The 19680-nt window shown below is 36.2% G+C and overlaps 1 long non-coding RNA gene across 1 annotated transcript in view; it reads right to left on the reverse strand.

Moving 5' to 3' along the window:
• Positions 1-332: 332 nt before the first annotated feature.
• Positions 333-19680, reverse strand: part of Gm34809 — an 80271-nt gene continuing 60923 nt past the window's right edge. The window contains exon 3 of the long non-coding RNA XR_381459.1: positions 333-650. This is a non-coding gene — a long non-coding RNA (predicted gene, 34809). The remainder of the gene's footprint in view (positions 651-19680) is intronic.

Here is a 19680-nt window from a genome sequence, read left to right on the forward strand (position 1 = left end):
AACCTGAAAGGAATGAACGGTGTGTTTCTTGGCTGACATTTTATTGGCCATTTTTTTTTAAATGCACAAAAGACTAGATAATTAAGAATTGGGACTTCATGGATCTCCACAAGGGGAAATGAATTGAATTGGTCTGCTGTCCCAGGCATTGCCTTCTAAGTCACTCTGCACAACCACACATCCGATTGACCTTATCTTCTGGCCTTTTTGTTCAATCTATGGATAAGATAGCCAGAAACGTCAACCTTGTATGCCTCCCACAGCCCACGGCCCTTTGTAATAGAAAGTTCCTCGGTATAAAATGATTTCTTGTTTCCCAATGTACATCCTTGTCCACAGAGATTTGAATCTTGGATCTGTTAGTCTAGTTCTCCCGAGGACCTTCTGCTTTGCGTGGTCACTTTGAAGGCTACATCAGGATCTTACGGTTGAAAAGATGCATCAGGGTACAGAAGGAAGCTCCAGTTGTCTTCTAGCAGCTAGTGTGGCAGAGTGGGATTTAACCACGAGTCCATAAATCACGCAACATACTCTTTCCTCTGAAATATAAATAATTTAAAGATGCAGCATGCACTCCGTACCTGGTGTGGAGGCCAGTCCTCTATCAAGGCATGCGAACCTGAGCTGCAGCAATGATCTCATACTTCCTGCTGTAAAGAGAAGCACGATATTTTTAAATCAATAGGCTAAAACCATCATTGTAAATGACACAGCTCTGCCTTCCTTTCCAAATGCACCATGTAACACAAGGGACACAAGAGACTGCTGGCTTTGAGATCTTTATGTCTTTGTGCTGTTTCTTAATTAAGGAAATTCGTTATAATTAAATAGTAATTAAGTTACTAAGTTGCAGCCTAAGTTACTTGATTATGTTTTATCCTCCTTTTGGGTCTTCAATAGATATATTCTTCCTTGAAAGTTCCTCCATGTAGTCAGTTGAGTCCCCAGTGATTGGTCATTCATGCCTTGGGACTGTAAGTATAACAGATATCCCCTGAGTGGTTAGAGTGTAGGACAGAAGTAGAGATATTTATCATCTACAGTTAAGCTTCATAATCAGTTGATTTGTGCTAAGTCATTTGTTGCAAGACTTGATTCAATCAGGCAGGCCTTTAAAATAGGATCTGTACATCAGAGACCGGAAGTAGCAGCTGCCCTAATTCTGGTTGCCCTGATGAGGCAAACAGGCACTCCATGTGTGCACTGACACACTACAATATGTGCTTATAGTTCTCAAGACCCAAGACAATGTTTCCTGTGAGAGACTGGAAAGTAGAAGATCCTATTGGACACGAGTTTCACCAACTGGGCCATTTTCCAAGCCTTGTTGCCTCTTAGCAGATAAAATTCCTAGTCATCTTGGTTTCTTTCATAGGATTTTAAAGTCGTGTTTCCCTCAGGGTCATTTGAAATTACTGAACTTCTATGACTCTTTCTCACTTTCTGTTGGCTGTGAGAATTAACAGATGAGTATAAATGGTTGTAACATAGGAAAGTACAAGTGTGCATTTATTAATGACATTTAATAGAATTTATGAGGCTATACATATTTTACTCTCTAATATTAATTTGCATCAACATACTGCTTTAATCTACCACTGAAATCCTAGACTCACCTAGGAAAATGAAGTCTTTTTTTTTTCTTTTGCCAAGCACTTCATCAACTTATTTGATAATCACATGAGAAAAAGTTAAATGCTAAGCACATGCCAGAAAGTTTACTACATAGTCAAAATATTGAATATCTTATCTATAAAACATTTTCACATTTCAGTGTTATGGAAAATATCAAGCAGTAGGACTATTTCTTATATAACTTTTTATACTCACATTCTTAGTAATCTGGCCCTCTTATAAAACTTTGAAAGTTCTCTCCTTTACTCATGATTATGGCAATGCATTGGAAAATATTCTTTTTCCCATAACCTGACATCATGATTTTATCATTAAAATCAAAGGGAACTCTATAAATTGAGGAAATTAAATTGGAGCTTGATTCCTCTAACTCAGGGCTTCTCATATCTGCTTCTATTGCTGTTTGGGATGGTAATTCCCTGCAGTGGAACATAAGGGATATTGACATAGGAGGACATTTTTAGAAACATCCTTGATCTCTATCCAGTAGACATCAACAGGCTTCTTCCCCAGCTGTGACAAACAAGAACAGCCTTCAGATATTGCCAGATCTTTCTTGGGGAAACAAAATCTCTCCAGGTTGAGAACTAGAAGCTCAACTACATTCTGCCAGTTAGAAATCAATTGGCTTCATTTTATTTTATTTTTTTTAAATTCATTCATTTTGGGGGCTTGCAAATTTCAGTTATTTTAAAACATTGATGTACAAATTTATGTGGTACACTGTAATCATTTGATATGTGTGTAAAGTGTATATTGATCAAGTCAGGACAGTGAACATTTCTATCCTTAAACATTGAATATATAGATTAATGTGTAATAGTTAACCAAATTATAGTTTTGAAGCACAGTATGGAATTTTAATTGATATATATGCTAAGCACTGATTAAACCTGGGCAATTTATTTCCCACTCTTCATTATGTTTCCTTTCATTTCAGAGTATTTTGGTTAAGATATTGAAATCTGTCATTTGCTCAATTTGTTTTTTATTTTGATGTTCCTCATTGGATGTCTTAAGCATGCTAAAAATTAGATGAGAAACTAAAACCTTCTAGCATCTGGTGAAAAGTGTTCAAATATCGCATCCAGCACACATTTTAATACACCTATTTTCACTTTGAGGGACCTTGCATGTATTGTGAACATATCAATGATGCTAGCGCCACATAGGAATTCGACAGGGTTAAGTTAGCACAGTGAATACGGAAATTCATTAAGCTTATGGAAACTTCCTGATTTGCTCTACTTGGTCTAGAAATCAAAGAACGCATGTGTGATTGTTTGAAGAATCACAACTTTGTCAGTTTTGCTTTACCAGTTTAACGTCGTTTCATTATTATTATTATTATTATTATTATTATTATTATTATTATTTAATAATTTTTACAGTCTAGATTTTATCCTTCTCCTGGTCCACCCTCTGACTGTTACACATTCCATACCTCCTTGCCCTGTCTCTATGAGGATGGCTCCTCCACCCCAACAGATCTCCCCATTCCCTGGGGCCTCAAGTCTCTTGAGGGTTACAGGCATCTTCTCTCACTGAGTCCGGACCCAACAGTCCTCTGCTGTATATGTAATGGGAGTCTCATATTAGCTCGTGTTTGCTTCCTGATTGGTGGCTCAGTGTCTGAGAAATCTTGGGGATCCAGGTTAGTTGAGACTGCTGGTTCTTCTACAGGGTCACCCTTCTCCTCAGCTTTTCCCTAATCCAAGCACAGGGGTCCTGGGCTTCTGTCAATTGGTTGGGTGTAAATATCTGCACCTGACTCTTTCAGCTGCTTGTTGGGTCTTTCAAAGGGCAATCATTACTTCATTTCTTTAACTGCAACAGAGCAGCTTATACTTTTCAAAGAGTATCTCATTGATTACTTTATGTAAAGTTTTTGTCTGATCTTCTAATTTACTTATCTTATTCTTTATGATATCCTGAAAATTGAAAGTTCCATGGTCTTGAAGTAAGTAGAGAACAGAATTGACTCATTTTCTATTAAACTAATTCAAATACGTGAGTAAAATAACTCCATGACAAAAATTCTGTATACGTGGAAACAGGTGAACCAACTCAGTGGAACCTTAGTCGGCTTTTCTTTTCTAACTAGAAACTATGCTCAAAGGATCCAACTTTTTATTTAGAGTCATGGCTTTCAGAATGTTTAGTATATGCTTGCTTAGTTCTGTGGTATGGGCCTGTGGGGGGCACAGTAACTTGTGGAGAGAGCATGTGGCAGAAATGGACTGTTCACCTCATGGTAGATGAAAAGCAGTGACGACTGAGGAAATGGTAGTTCAAACATCTTCAGTAAAGGAACTTCAGCAATGTCATGCGTTTTTTTTTACTCTACCTCTGAAAGGCTATCAGCCCCCACCCTCCCCACATAAATACAATACACACACACACAAATACAATACAGTGCCAAGGTAGGTTGATAAGAATAGATTTCTGGATCAGCTACAAAATATTTGAGAGATCCTCATGACGATTTTGCCACCACATTTATTCTAATTCACTAGTCTAGAAACCCTGCTTTCTTCCTGGCGACACTTTTCTTTGTTGCACTTTGATCTCAGTTGAATGTGAAATCCATGTCAAAACAAGAACCAGAGTACATCACATCTATTCACAAGGGGGCCTTCTGTGTGGGGATGGATTCACTGATGAGAAGACATATATTTGAGGATAGTGTTGTTGAATTTTTTCCATGCATTTACATAGTCCTTGAGAGTTTGACAAGCATGTGTGTGTGTTTGCGTGCTCTTTCACACCGGTGAGTAGATAGTTTCATACTTTTGAATGTTACTCAGTGAGTACTACATTAAGTTAAAGAGGATCCACTCAAAAGGAAAAAGAAAAAGAAAACTTTACTGCTTATCAAAAGAGAAATGCACAAAGTTAAGAAATGTGGTGTTTTTGATGTTTAAAATCTTAAAATTACATTTTTTGTAGATTCTAGATAATGCATTTTAGCAATGTCACTTTGATATATCAGTAAATAATTTTCTTCAGCCCTGTGATACAGCTTAGTTATTACAAAGTCTGTTTTATGGCAAATGCTCTTTTGAGGTTACTGTGTGTTTGAACAGTAGACATAAATTAGTGCCTAAATGGATGTTCTGTGGTTTTAGGATCCTTTCTGGAGAGAATAAAATATTACATAGACTTTTCTCTTATGCTGACTTTTACATTTTTTTTTACTTCTCATCAGCATTTAGAGGTAATTTAAACTTTTATCATTTATTTGTCTCTTTCTCTCATTTATGTCCCTCATTTCTCTGTCTCTTTTCTTAGTCTATGTCTCCATCTGTCAGATGGAGAGAGAGAGAGAGAGAGAGAGAGAGAGAGAGAGAGAGAGAGGGAGAGGGAGAGAGAGAGAGTGAGGGAGAGAGGGGGAGAGAGGGAGAGGGAGAGAGAGAGATCCTTCATGATACACCAAACTTCTAGTTTTCTTCAGTTGAACCTATAGGCTCTTTTCCTCTACTATGATCTTCAACTGTTTGTCAGATTGAAAATTTATATTTTATTAAGGCTATACTTACCTAATTTCATTAGATGATATCTCATTAGCAATGAGATCCTTAGTATCTCTCTCTTTCATTGATTTATAGGTCATGACAGTCTCTTGGATTTCCTTCTACTGTGTATATCCTTTAGGCATTCTTTTGCTATCTAACTGGAAATGTAACTCCCTAACATACAATTCTAAGCTTCTCTTTTCTCTTGTCATGAGCTCATCAGTTAAGTCTTAGCCATTCTTTGGCTTTATTAACCACTATTCAGGAGCCACCTATTTCATCTTTCTTTCATGCTTAATAAACCACTCTAAAATTTAATGGCATACAATGGCTATTTCTTGTTAGTCTCGGAGATGACTGATCTAACTTTAGTGACTTTTTTGCTTCCTATGAAGCTGACTTTGGCCACATGAATATCATGCTCTATTATACTTGAAAGAGTAAGATGCTCTCATCATATGTCTGAAATTTGATGTCAGTAATTGGCAATATGTACACTGAGGCAATCACCTAGGACAACAACACATGTTCTAAGTGTGTAGATTGGATTTTTCACACAGAGACAGGAAGAAGTGTTCCAAGACTGATAAATCCTAGAGTAAGCAGACACCATTTTTTTAATAAATTATTTTATCTGACTTACTTTGTACATGAATGAGTATTCTTTCTGCATGTTTATATGTGTGCTTGATTCACCCAAGGGCCAGAAAAAAAGCATTGGATATCATGTACTTGTAATTACAAACGGATGCAAGTCAACTGAATGTTGGGTGCCAGGAACTGAGGCCTGGTGTTTTGGAAAAGAAGCAAGTGTTTCTAAACATTGATCAGTCTTTACAGCATCTTTGTGCAAAACATGCTCACTGTTCTTCATGCAATTAAAATCTCATTCATTACTCCTTTTGGGCCAAAGACATGCATTGTATTAAATCAGGCCCAGGCACTAAGTATTTCAGCTTTACTACATATAAAGAGATTTACTTTACCTTTACAAACTCAACATACTTGTGTGATGGGGCCTGTGAAATCTAATAAACATGTCAATTCAAATACCCAAGAAACGAATAATCACTGACTAATAGAAACATTGAAATTTATCTAACCATGTGCCAGTTCTTTGCTTATGAGATCATTCTGCTTTTTTGAATTAATTCTCTGAGCCTTTTGAAGTTGTTCCACATAGATCATCCTTTTCATGAAAAGTATCTTACCCTTCAAGCTTTTGTAAGGTTTGTTTTCACTGTCGGAAACTAGGACTTTAAAGGTCAGTTTAAACTACTTTATTGTGCTTTAGTAGAGGCTGAGTATACAAATGTAGCACAAAAGACCAAAGATAGTCAAAGTGATCCTTAGCATAATAGACATTGCAAAATGTATTTTAATATCTGGCCTCAAATAATAGGGTAAAGCCATAGTGACAAAGATGGCAATGTACATGCACAAAACAGACACGTCAAACAGTAATGCCAAGTAAAAGACCCAGAGCAAATCCACGCAGCTATGTCCACTTAATATTTGATGGGGTTTCAAAAATATAAGTTGGAATAAAATGCTATTTATTCATTAAATAGGGTTAGCAAAACTGGATATGGAATTAGATTATTTTCTGTTACCCTGAAAGAAAGCAGTTCAAAAATGTTTGAAGATATTAACTTACAACCTGAAATACTGAGATTATTGAAAGAAAACATAATGGAAAATGTTCAAGATATAGATATTGTCAGAGAATTTTAAAACAAAACTCCAAAGAGAATAAATGGTTCCAAGCATTGATAAATGGGACATGTAAAATAAAAATACTCTTCACAGAAGAGGAAACTATGAGCAGATCAAGCAGACAGGCTGAAGACTGGTAGAAAACCTTACTAACTATATTTCAGGCAGGAGATTAATATCTGGAATATATGATGAACTGCAAAAATTAAACAACCAAAGGGGAATTCAATAAATGGGCTAGTTATCTGAACACATAACCATCAAAAATATATTTAAACCACCTTTAAGTATTTTTAAAGTCTTATCTGTATACCTACATATGAATGCATCTCTCAGCCTTCACCAGAGAGGGTTCTTTATAATGTAGGTGAGAGTTAATAAAGATCCATAACCAGTCAATAGTATTATCAATAATGGATTGTCAAATGTTCATCTCTAGAAGGAACATTTATATTATAGCCATCTCCCAAAGGCTCAGGGATCATTGTGGAAGAGAGGACATAGAACTTGTAAAAGCAGAGGTAGTAGACATCTGCAGTATTTGCCCGACATGACAACACAGTTGCACACATGAACTCACAGTAGCTGAGACTGAATGCAGAAGACCTGCATGGCATCAAACCATCAAAATCCAGTTATTCATAAGAGAGGGGCTCAAGAAGTCCCACCCCTTGCAGAGAAGATATAGGTATTTGATAGATGCTGGGCTGAATAAAGGGAAAGTAAGTTTTCTTTAGGAATGTGATCTCTGAGATGTTGATCTCACTCTACTGGATTTTTCTACACCCTTGAAGAAACAGACATTACCAAATGGACTTAGTGGGTTTTATAAAAGAGAGCATAGAAAGTTGGGGGGAAAGAGGTTTGGGTGATAGGAGAGGAAATGAAGTGACAGAATGGTGGGTGACTTTGATCAAAATATATTATATACGTTTATAAATTTCTCAAACAATAAAAAACATGTTGCAAATACCCACTTAGAAACAAACAAAAAATGTTTTCAACATCCTTAACCACAAGAGAAAAGCAAATTGAAATGTTGAGATAGCATCTCACCCCATCCAGGATGACTATCATCAAGTAGACAACTGGCAGTAAATTCTGGGAAAAATGTGGAGAAAGAAGAACCCTCATACACTGATGGTGTATGCATGAACCAGCACAATTATTTATCAGCTATTTATAGGAACTGCTATGGAGGTTTCTCAGAAAATTAAGAATAGAACTGCAGTATGAACAGAGATGCATGCACATCTATATTTATTGCTGTTCTAAACATGACAGCAAGAAAATGGTACCAGCCCAGGTATCCATCAATAGATGAATGGACAATGAGATTGTGGTACATTTTCACAGTGGAAATTTACTTAGTCATAAAAAATGAAATTATGAATTTTTTCAAAAAACAGATATGCCTGGAAGCTATAATATTGAGTGAGGCAACACATAGTCAGAGAGACAAGCACCACGTGTTTGGTCACATAAATGGATCCCAACCTTTAAAGTTTATGTACATGATTATGTTTGGCTGTGAGTGTGGTTATAGGTCATAAAAGTAGCAAGGAAAACCATGAGAGGGGAAAAGGTGGTTTTGAGAAAGGGGTGGGGTTAACAGAACACATGGGACCGCTAAAACCAAAGGGAAGCTAAGGGGAAGAATGGTGGTGGAAAGCCACGGGGTAGGAAGAAAAGTTCAATAAAAACACACTTTTATATTTGAAAATGTTAAAATGAAGCTTAGTCATGGTACACTATTTGAAAATATAGTAAAATACATAGAGTTAATTTTCTTAGACAAGTGACAGAACTCTCTGGGGAATAAAACCCACAATTTTTAAATCTCCGATTTGGAGATTTCATTGTCTAGAAGAAAGCTCTAGAAAGGTATGTTTGAACATTCAACAAATGTCAAATATGACTGACTCTCCTGAATGCTAAGGTTGACCCGACTGTGTGGTACTGACTCTGAGGCTGTGTATTGCTAGTACTCAGCTTTAGATCTTGGTTCTCATGTCCTCTCTTGGAAAACGTTTGGCTTGGGGATACTGAGAATTAGAATAATTCAAACAAGTCTCAGACAGGAAATACTTTCTCTTGATTTTGTTTGAAAGAGGAAAGCTCTCATTTTGCCATTTCCTCTATGTATACTTTATTTCATAAAAGTAAACTAGTCGTCACATTAAAAATTTGGATCACTAAGTTCCTCAGAGCAACTCAAATATGTGCTCGGTTTGTTTTCATATTGGTCATCCTTGTGCAGGAAATTCAGGATACCCCTTTATCTTCAGAGACATTTTTATCCTTCCTACCTCCCAGCAGCAGCTTCCTCTAGGCTCTCCTATCTCCCACCTGCTTGCAATAAATGAAAGCAAGATTAATGGTAAGTGGTTTGGACTTCTGTTGCTCTGTGAACTAATTTGTTTTGCTATCATTGACTCTGTAGCTATTGCGAAACTAGCATTTAAAACACAACCGGGTGGTTATATGTGATGGTTCTGTTGCAGGGACAGCTTCCTTTGCTGGGGCTTCTGCTTTACTACAAAGGAACATTGAAGAAGGCTTACTCACAAAGCTACTTGACACCGTTCAATGGTGGTACCAACTAGGATTAATATCTCATAACCAATTAGTCTCTGGGTTCCTCAGGAAAGTGACCCAGGATTGAAACTTCCAGAAGAGGCCCAGATGCTCTTAGGGGCTGGGGCAGAGGTAACCATAATAGTACTTTCATATCATTATCTTTGTAAGGCCTTCATAATCTAGGAAAATCAATTTGTAATCTATGGAGGAAGTCAGTTTCTCAAATTTTCAAATGACAGTTTCTAGCCATTTCAAATATATTATAACACATATGTGTCTAATGAGATATTTCTTTGTGTGCCTCAATTGAGTATTAATGTGTATTTGACATGAATACTTTCTAGGCACAGGGCTAATTTCACAGATAATGTGACAATGCAATCACACGGACCTAAGATCAAGGGCACCTATATTTGTTTAATGATCTTTTATTGCTGTCTTAAATTTCAGAATAATTTTAAACCAGAAACTGTATTTTCTTGTTCTGATAGATTTCAATACAGCTCACCCTGACTACTATTTTAAAGTCAACCTCTTCCTAATGAAACTTGTACTCAAGCAAATGAGAATTAAGATTTGTCTTTAATCCATAATTTCAGGCTCATCTTTGAATTATTATCTTGTATTTTCAAAGCACTTGGATCATTTTTTTCTTATTCATCAGATGTAGAATTACTTGTTAAGGATCTGATCAGGCATTAGAGATTCCTCTATTGAAAATTATCTGTTTATATATATATATATTATATTTTTATTGGATTGTTTGGGTTTTTGATATCTAGTTTCTAGAGTTCTTTGTATATTTTGGATATTAGTCTCTATTGGACTTGGAGTTGATGAAAATCTTTTCTCATTCTGTAGACCACTGTTTTGTCCTACTAATAGTATCCTTTGCCTTACAAGGTTCTCAGTTTCACGAGGCACCAATTATTAGTTGTTAATCTTAGTGCCTACACTCTTGGGCATATGAACACTCCAATGAACACTGCATCCTACCACAGGGACATATGGACAACTATGCTCACAGTGGCTGTGTTAAAAATACTCAGGAACTAGAAACAACCTAATGTATCTCAACTGAAGAGTGGATAAAGAAAATTTAGTGCATTTACACAACGGAGAATTACTCCCTGATTTTTAAAAAATGACATCGTGAAATTTACAGGTAAATGGAGGTAACAAGTAAAAACCACCCTGAGTGAGGCAACTCAGGTCCACAAAACCAGCATGACTGGTGCTAGCCCAGTTGTCATCTGGCAGGCTTTCTACCACACCAGATGGGAGCAGATGCAGATACCTACAATAGGAGCATCTCCCATTAGGTAGAGCTCCAGGGACTGCATGGAAGAGGGAGAAGGATTGTAGGAGCCAGAGAGGTGGAGGACCCTCGAAAAACACGGTCCATAGAATCATTTAAGCAGAGGTTCAGAGGGGCTCATAGACACTGAAGCAGCAGCCACGGAGCCTGCATGATTCTGTGCTAGGCCCTCTGCCTATGTGTTCTAGTTGTTTAGCTTGGGGTTTATGTGGAACTCCTAACAGTGGGAGTGGAGGTATCTCTAATTTGTCTGCCTGCTCTTCGGGCCCCTTTCTTTCCTCCTACCGTGTTCCTATTACAGCCTTGATATGGCATTTTGAGCCTAGTCCTAATACATCTTGTCATGCTGTGTTCTGTTGATATCCATGGAAGGCCTGCCCTTTTCTGAAGAAAAATGAAGGAGCAGTGGATCCAGGGGAGAGGGGGGAATTGAGGAGGAGTGGAGAAAGGGGAAACTGCAGTCTGGAGGCATTGTATGAGAGAAGAGTAAATAAAAAGAAAAAAAAATCTGCTATAGCCTCCAGAGTATAGGTTTGTTAGATTGTGAGGCAAAGAGCCTGCCACTTTACGAGATGATTTCTATCATTCACCAAGTCACTGACAATAGTTCAAGGGGAGTATATTTTGAAGTAATATTGAAATAAATGTGTGTGTGAGCACACACATGGATTTTTAAGTGAAAGGTGGTTACTCTGGTATAAATGTCTGACACTGTTTCTGTCAGTACAAACTAAGATTTGTGGGTAAAATAACTATATATACACTGGATTGTGCTTCCTTTACAGAAGGTGATTTCCTAAGGGCTGAGCCCTACGATGTAGTGACAATAAATGGGTGCTTATCTAACATGACTGTATCTGCAAGGAGTTGTTGAGAAAGTTATTCAACTTTATGGGCCCATGAGATAATTAACTCTCCTTTACAGTATGCTTTCAGTCAAAAATTATATCATAATTATTATTAGAGGAAAAGAATCCTATTAGCATCTACTGTTGCTTCAGTTTGCTCTTTAACTTAGTCTATCACATAATCACATGCACTGGAAAACACTCCTATATCATATGCATTTGTATTTCTTCCATGTTGTTTATTTCTTGATGTCAGACACCACTGAGTTACGGCTAGATTTCCCCCTTAGTTAGGGTTTATTCTTAAGTTATTGCTGTGAAGACAGATCAGGACAATGATAACTCTTATAAGGGAAAGCATTGAATTGGGGCTGACTTACAGTTTCAGAGGCCATCACTGGGAAGAGAGGCCCCTTGGTATTGCAAACTTTATATGCCCCAGTACAGGGGAATGCCAGGGCCAAGAAGCAGGAGTAAGTGGGTAGGGGAGCAGGACTGGGGGAGGCTATAGGGAACATTTGGGATAGCATTTGAAATGTATAAAAGAAAATATCTAATGAAAAATAAATAAATTAAATAAATTAATTAAATTCTCAAAGGGGAAAAAAACGTCCATTTTCATTATCACGGAAAACATGCAGGCAGATACAATTCTGGAGGAGTGGAGAATTCTACGTCTTGATCCAAAGGCAGCCAGAAAGAGGCTGCAATGCCATCTGGAGAGAACACAGGAGACTTGAAAGCCTGAGCGCACAGTCATCCATGCCCTCTTATAAGGCTAGGCCTCCTCAGTAAGGTCACAGCTCCTAATAATACCACTTCCATGCACCAAACATGTTTAAACCACCACAGCCCCTTCTTCATTTCCTCTCCTTTACTTCCTTTCCTCTTGGTCATAGGCCACCTTATGTAGGTAATAGGAATTTTTTTTTGTTTATTTGTTTGTTTGTTTATTTATTTATTCATTATTTTCCCTCATATATTGTATCCTGAGAGCAGTGTCCCTGCCCTCCATCCACTAACCTTCCTGACAAGTGTTTTCCTTCTCCCAGATCCACCTCTTCTTCCCTCAGAGAAGAGCTGGTCTTCCAGGGACAGCAACCATGCATGGCATAACAAACTACAGTAAGATCAGGCACATACCGTCACGGTAAGGGTGGACAAGGCAAGCCAGTAGGAGGAAAAGGTTCTCACAAGCAGGCAAAAACAGTTAGGGACAGCATCTGCTCCCACTGTTAGAATTTCTACAAGCTACTCAACCAAAATATATATGCAGAAGACCTAGGTCAGACCCATTCAGGCTTTCTGATCTCTGAAAGTTCCCATGAGTCCTGCTCTGTTGATTCTGTGGGCTGCAGGACAACATCAGGTAATAGCAATTTTGTCTGTGGTATTCTTTACTAGATCTTCAGAAAATAAGCAGAGCTTTGATAAAGATATTATAAAACCTTAGTTAGCCAGCTAATTATATTATATATTATATCACTTTTTCTAAAAATTATTGAGATGTCTGTGCTATTCAAATGAATACTTAATACATTCCATTTTATCTTTCTTTTTCCCTGTGGCCTATGTTAGATGCTGATAAAATGCTACCATACAATCCATCAAAAATACGGGAATAGTATATATCATTTTCAGTGTAAAGTTTGGAAGGACCTAGCTACTTACTCCTTTTTCTGTTCCTATACAAATTTATTCTGGTAGCTCTCTGAACATTGATATTTTAATTTAGGAACACAATTTTCTTACATCTGAATTTATAAATGTTTGCAAGGGATGTATAACCACTATAACCTCAAGGACCATAGAATCTCTTTATTTGATAAAAGGAAATAGTTCCATAGTGAGCATGGCACTTGCTGTGTCTTTACTAATAGTTTGTCCCATTTTGACACTAACCCACAGACAAGATAGGCTTGCTCAATATGAGCAAAATCACTGGAGGAAACCATTTTAATCACTGTGTTTGTCAAAAGTTCTTTCATTTTAAATGAGTAAATACTTGATAAATTTAGCCACACTCTGAAATAACCTGGTGACATCAGATTCCTTGAAGAGAAAACAAAGAGGAATTAAGATTGAACTGGTCAGTGGGTGTGAGCAGTTTTTCAGAGAAAAGCATACCATCTTTTTGTTTAGAAGCCTCCTATTATACAGTCCCCACTATCGTATTAATGGATAAACTGAAAAGTATCTGATAATTCTTTTCAAGTAGAGCGTACATTGTTTTAATTCTTTCACATCAAAGTCCCTTCAAAAATATTTCATTTATTTCAAGGGCTGAATAGACCATTAGTTTAGCACGACCTGTATTTAATGATGATTACCATAAAGTTATATGTGTATAGAAGATAACATTATCTATTGTTTGACTGAACTTTATTATGTAAAACATGAATAAAACAATCTTAGAAACATGACATTACTAATCTCATTTCATACCACTTCAAGTCTGAATATTTTTAATAAAGTATGCATTTCCAAAGGGGGAAAGAAAAAAAACATCAGCTTTGGGGGAAATTAGAATATTTAAGGTAAGATACTTTTGAAGTTACAAATAAAATGGGCCCAGAGAAAGGAAAGAGAGATGTGAAGGACATAAATGACAGTCACCTTGGATTTTTGGAAGGTAATAAATGATCTTGTAGATAATATCAAATATGTAGGTAAATTATCTGGAATGTATTAGAGAGTTGATCTGATTCCTAAGCAACAAGTAGTTTTAATTTTTTTCTCCTGGAAAATGTTAAATTTTCCCAGGCAAATTTATTACTGATCAGTAGTTTAGTTGATGGCAGTGATATGTAGAAATGTCTCTTCCTGGAGCTGTTTTTGATTTTTGTATCCCCTCCCGATTTGTATGACACACAGGCTCTAAGTGGGATATTTATACCACAGATAAGTGCAAATCTGTAAGGAAGTTCCCCAAGCCTTTCCTGAGAGTTGAAGGTATGTATGTTAGCATTATATCCTTATAATGGGTGTGCTAAGTGCATATTATGTCATTAAGACTAATACAACTTCGCTATGTTTACAGGAAGAGTTAAGGATGACCTGCCCAATAGTGATGTTTGAAAAAACAGTGAAACAAGCCAATGCTGGGTCCATCCTGAGGTAATGAGGAACATTATTTCTACCTATATAATCATAGCATAATAATTTGTCAGCTCTAGATTTCTTTTTTTTTTTTCCATTTTTTATTAGGTATTTAACTCATTTACATTTCCAATGCTATACCAAAAGTCCCCCATATCCACCCACCCCCACTCCCCTGCCCACCCACTCCCCCTTTTTGGCCCTGGTGTTCCCCTGTACTGGGGCATATAAAGTTTGCAAGTCCAATGGGCCTCTCTTTCCAGTGATGGCCGACTAGGCCATCTTTTGATATATATGCAGCTAGAGTCAAGAGCTCCGGGGTACTGGTTAGTTCATAATGTTGTTCCACCTATAGGGTTGCAGATCCCTTTAGCTCCTTGGCTACTTTCTCTAGCTCCTCCATTGGGCAGCTCTAGATTTCTTACCCCGTGAGTAGAAACAATTGTGTTCTGTCTCTAAAAAGGAATCTCTATTTATCATTGTCATCACACTAGAGATCAAAGGTTATCATATAATCTCAATTAGCTAAATCTGAAAGCTATTTACAATGAGAAAACCCTCAAAAAAGTAAGAGAAATGAAGATGTAATAGTTGATTTCTATAAAACAATAGAGACCCAAGTTAGTAAATAATGAAAATGTCTAGGAAGAAACTTGAAAATGTTCTCAAACCAAACTAGTTTTACATATCAATAGCAGTTATACATAGCAATTTCTGTAAATGTGAATACTGCAGTCTGGCTGTTATAGTTGGATACTTACATGTGTTCTTGACTTCATATGTATTTGTGTTTGTACTTGTATATCCAATTGATTAGGCATTTTCCTCTGGATAGCCTCTTATAGTACATTGATTCTATCATCAAATGTTCTATATTCCTCCATTCGTGAGTGAGTCAATCCATGCACGTCATATGCTGCAGAACATAGCATGCTCCTGTGGAGTGCTTTGAGTTCTTATAGATTTATAAGCATAAAGTTATGTTCAAATATAAAAGTTCAAAATAGTTATTCAGCTCAGAGTTATTTTATGAATGTAAAACAAACACATTTTAAAAATCTATTACAAATCATTGAGTCACAAGTACTCAAGTAAGAGGAGTATAGCATGCCAAATTGTAAAATGCAAAACCAATACAAATTGGTGAACAAATATACATATAATATATACACACACATATATATGTATGTGTGTGTATATTTATGTGTATATATATATATATGTATGTATATATAGCAGAAATATATGCAAAGTTTTCTGAAGGAGTATCATGCTATCATAGTAAGTTATACTGAAGATGTTCATGGAAACCTTAAGCACATTAATGACAGAGGACAAGCTAAAACTTATGGCTCAATGGCTTTTCTGCACCCAGTCCAAGCTACTGTTAGCTCATGTGTGCTATAACCCTTTATTTTTTAATTTAAAATAAATAATTATTTAAAACACTTTAATTTGAATATATTTTGATAATATTTTCCTGATTCCCAAGTCTTTCTATATCTTTTGTAAAACCAGTGTTGACTATTTACCTAGAAATATTTTTGATACTGTCTACTTACCAAATGTTATTTTCTAATCTGAATAAGTTGAAATGAAAGTCAACTGGTGATCAATAAGTACATGCTTTTACAGGTTTAATTCTAGTAAACTCACATTGTTACTCATTAGGAGAATAAGAATGTAGAAATCACCATCATTTAACTTATATATCTACTATTGGAGTTTAAGTTTATTACTTTTTCAAAAGACTACCCTGTGAACTTCTTAAATTTAGAGTGCTTAAATATAGCCCATGAAAATGCAAATCAAAATTACTTTGGTATTTCATGTGACAGAATTGCTATAATCAATAAAATGAATGACAGCTTATGTTGGCAGGTACATGGAGTAAAGGGACCACCAATCCATTGCTGTGGATAGTGTAAACATGGACAGTTACTATGGAAATCAGTGTGGCAGTTGCTCAGGAAGATTGGAATTGATCAAGAACAAGATACAACTATACCACTTGTTGGTATGCATCCAAAGATGCTTCATCCTAGCACAGAGATATTCACTTAACCATGTTTATTGAAGCTCTGTTCATAATACCCCCAAATTGGAACAGTCTAGTTGTCCCTGTTGAGTGAAGAAAGAAAATTTAGCAAATTTGCACAATGCCATATTAGCCAGCCATTACAAAAAGAAATCAAAATTCACAGGAAAATCGATAGAACTAGAAAAAAAACCCAAGTGAGAATCTCCAACACAGAAATATGAATATGATATATTTGCATATATGTGGGTATTAGCAGTTAAGTTGGTGATAGGCAAACCAAAAAATTAATCCAAGAAGATAAATATAAAATAAAGGACTAGAGGGTGAAAATAGTTATCATTAGGAAAAGAAAATAGGATATATAGTTAATGATGGATGGGCCATAGACAGTAGAATCAAGTGGAGAAAGGAAAGGAAGAGAGGATTAAAGGAAAGAATACAGGGAAAAGAAGTTAAATTTAAGGGCCATTTGAGAGATAGATAGTATGGAAAATCAATAAAGTTGAATCTTTCAGAAATAGATACATATATGATGACAATTTAAATGAAACTGCCAAATGACAAGAATATAGAACCCCAAATTGGACATTTCTTCTCACCAAATGAAATTTCTAATACCAGGATTGTTTTATATCTCAGTGAATTCTGGCCAAAGGGATCTTATTGGAACTCCCAAATCACCAAAGCTGTTGCTAACATTAGAGTTTGCTCTCCTCAAACTATCAGCATGGCCCTATTCCTGAAGACAATGCCTATACAACTCATTGAACATAGAGAAGCTGAGCTGTGTCTTCATCTCTACAGTCTAGGGTTCTCGGTATGCTTCCAAAAGAGAAATGTAAACTTCAACCCAACTTCAATCCCTTTGATCTACAATGTTGTTCTGCTTACATGATATGCCAATGCAATGGTGGCACAAAGCTTGTGTAAGTAAATAACCAATGTCTGATTTGACTTAAGGCCCATTTGGCCAGATGGAACCCATACTTTATGATGGTTCAGTGACCAAGAAACAGAGACTTGGTAGTCCAGGACCTAGGGTAAAACCAATACTGTTCTTAAAACACTCAAAACAAGACAAAAAAACAAAAATGCCCAAAAAATGTAGCAATAGAATAACTCATAATGACATTATGGTATTATCATAATTCAACTATACCTTGCTCGGCCCTCAGCAGAGTGTGTTCCTTCTGCAGAAGATGAGAACAAATACAAAGATCAATGCCCTGACATGATGCAAACATCAGAACATTCAGCCATAAGGGGATGTACACATCAAGCTCCTAATGGCTCAGGGAGCTCTGCAGACAAGGAAGTGGGAAGAATGTAAGAGCCAGAGGAGATGGAGGACACCAAGCAAATAAGGCCTTCTAGACACAAGACTGATGCACGTCGGAACTCAACAGAGACTGAGGAAGACTGCATGGGTCTACACCAGATGAGGTCCTACAACTGAAAGGAGAAGTGGACATATGCCCCAATCCCTAACCCAGAAGCTGTCTCCAATTGATAACCACTTGCAAGTGAAAACTTAATTTTCTCCAAGGGATTCTTACTTGGAAATAAACTACTCTTAATGGTAGGCAGCATGCCCCGGCAGTAGTAAATGACCAACAGAAAACGAACTCAACAGTGTCTTTGGAGGTTCCTGGTTGGTGATAATCATGAAAAAACCAGTTACACAATTTTAAGCCACATTTGAAGCAAGATATACTAAATATTTGTCAGGATGATCCCTGGAATTCCAGGTGAGTGGACTCAAGACAAGCTTTTGCAGGTATTTATAAGGACAAACCCATAGTTTACAGTACTTTCCCAGGAGGCTTTGTTATTTTTGAAGAACTACAACTCCCAGAGCTCCAGGAAGTTACCTGTTCCTTGGGTAGGTGGGGCTTACAGGTTAATCTTGGGTATTACTCTGTCTCATAATATCCAGTTAGGGGTTTTTATGACTTGTTTCCTTGAAAAAGATTGTGCTTTTGAATTTTATCTTTAATTTTTAGTCTTATCGATTTATTTATTTATTTATTTATTTATTTATTTATTTATTTATTTATTTTTATCCTACAAGTCTTTTCTCTATGTATTTTTCTGTTTTTTCTACCAGTTTTGTTTTTGGAGGGTGGGGCAGGGAGGATTCTTGAAGGTCTAATCTAGTGGTTCTCTACATCTGTTCATGTTTTTTGTGTCTTTTATTGAGTTCTTTCTCTTCTGTTTGTTTTGTCCTATTACAATGTCTTCGTTTTTGTTTTATGTTAAATTATTTTATCTTATTATATTGAATATTGTTTTATTCTATATCATCCCTTAGAAGCCTGCTTGTTTTCCAATAAACAGAAAGAAGTTGGATGTGGATGAGAAACGATGTAGGGAAAAGCAGGGAGGTATAGAGGTAGGGGAAACCATAATCAGAACACATTATATGAAAATATCTAATGTGTGTGTGTGTGTGTGTGTGTGTGTGTGTGTGTGTGTGTGTGCATAAAATGTATAATAAAGCAATATACTTGTGTGTGGACTTTGGAAAAGCTAGATAGATGGAAAAGCAAGAAAAATTCATTGTAACTCTATTCCTCATTAAATTAATATATGTAGTTCCCTTAAAAACTCACCTCTTTAATAATCTTAAAATGTTACATGTTATATATATATACGCATATATGTAAATGTATTTATATATATGCCTTTAAGTGGTAGTCAAATTGTAATACCCATTTAGCTAATAATAGTTATATAGTCTTCATGTAGAAAGCATCTCTTTTTACCTCTAATGTTGTCTTAAAAACTCTAGTTTTTCTAAGTATAATGAAAAGCATTTCTACTTTCAAATTTCAGATTCAATAGTTTATTATTTTTGTGTTATACTATATTTTTCATAGAAAATAATATGTTTTTAATTGAAATAGAGTTTTATCACTTTTTCCTTTT

Source organism: Mus musculus, chromosome 12 (assembly GCF_000001635.26).
Source record: "Mus musculus strain C57BL/6J chromosome 12, GRCm38.p6 C57BL/6J".
In the NCBI taxonomy this organism is placed as follows: Eukaryota; Metazoa; Chordata; class Mammalia; order Rodentia; family Muridae; genus Mus; species Mus musculus.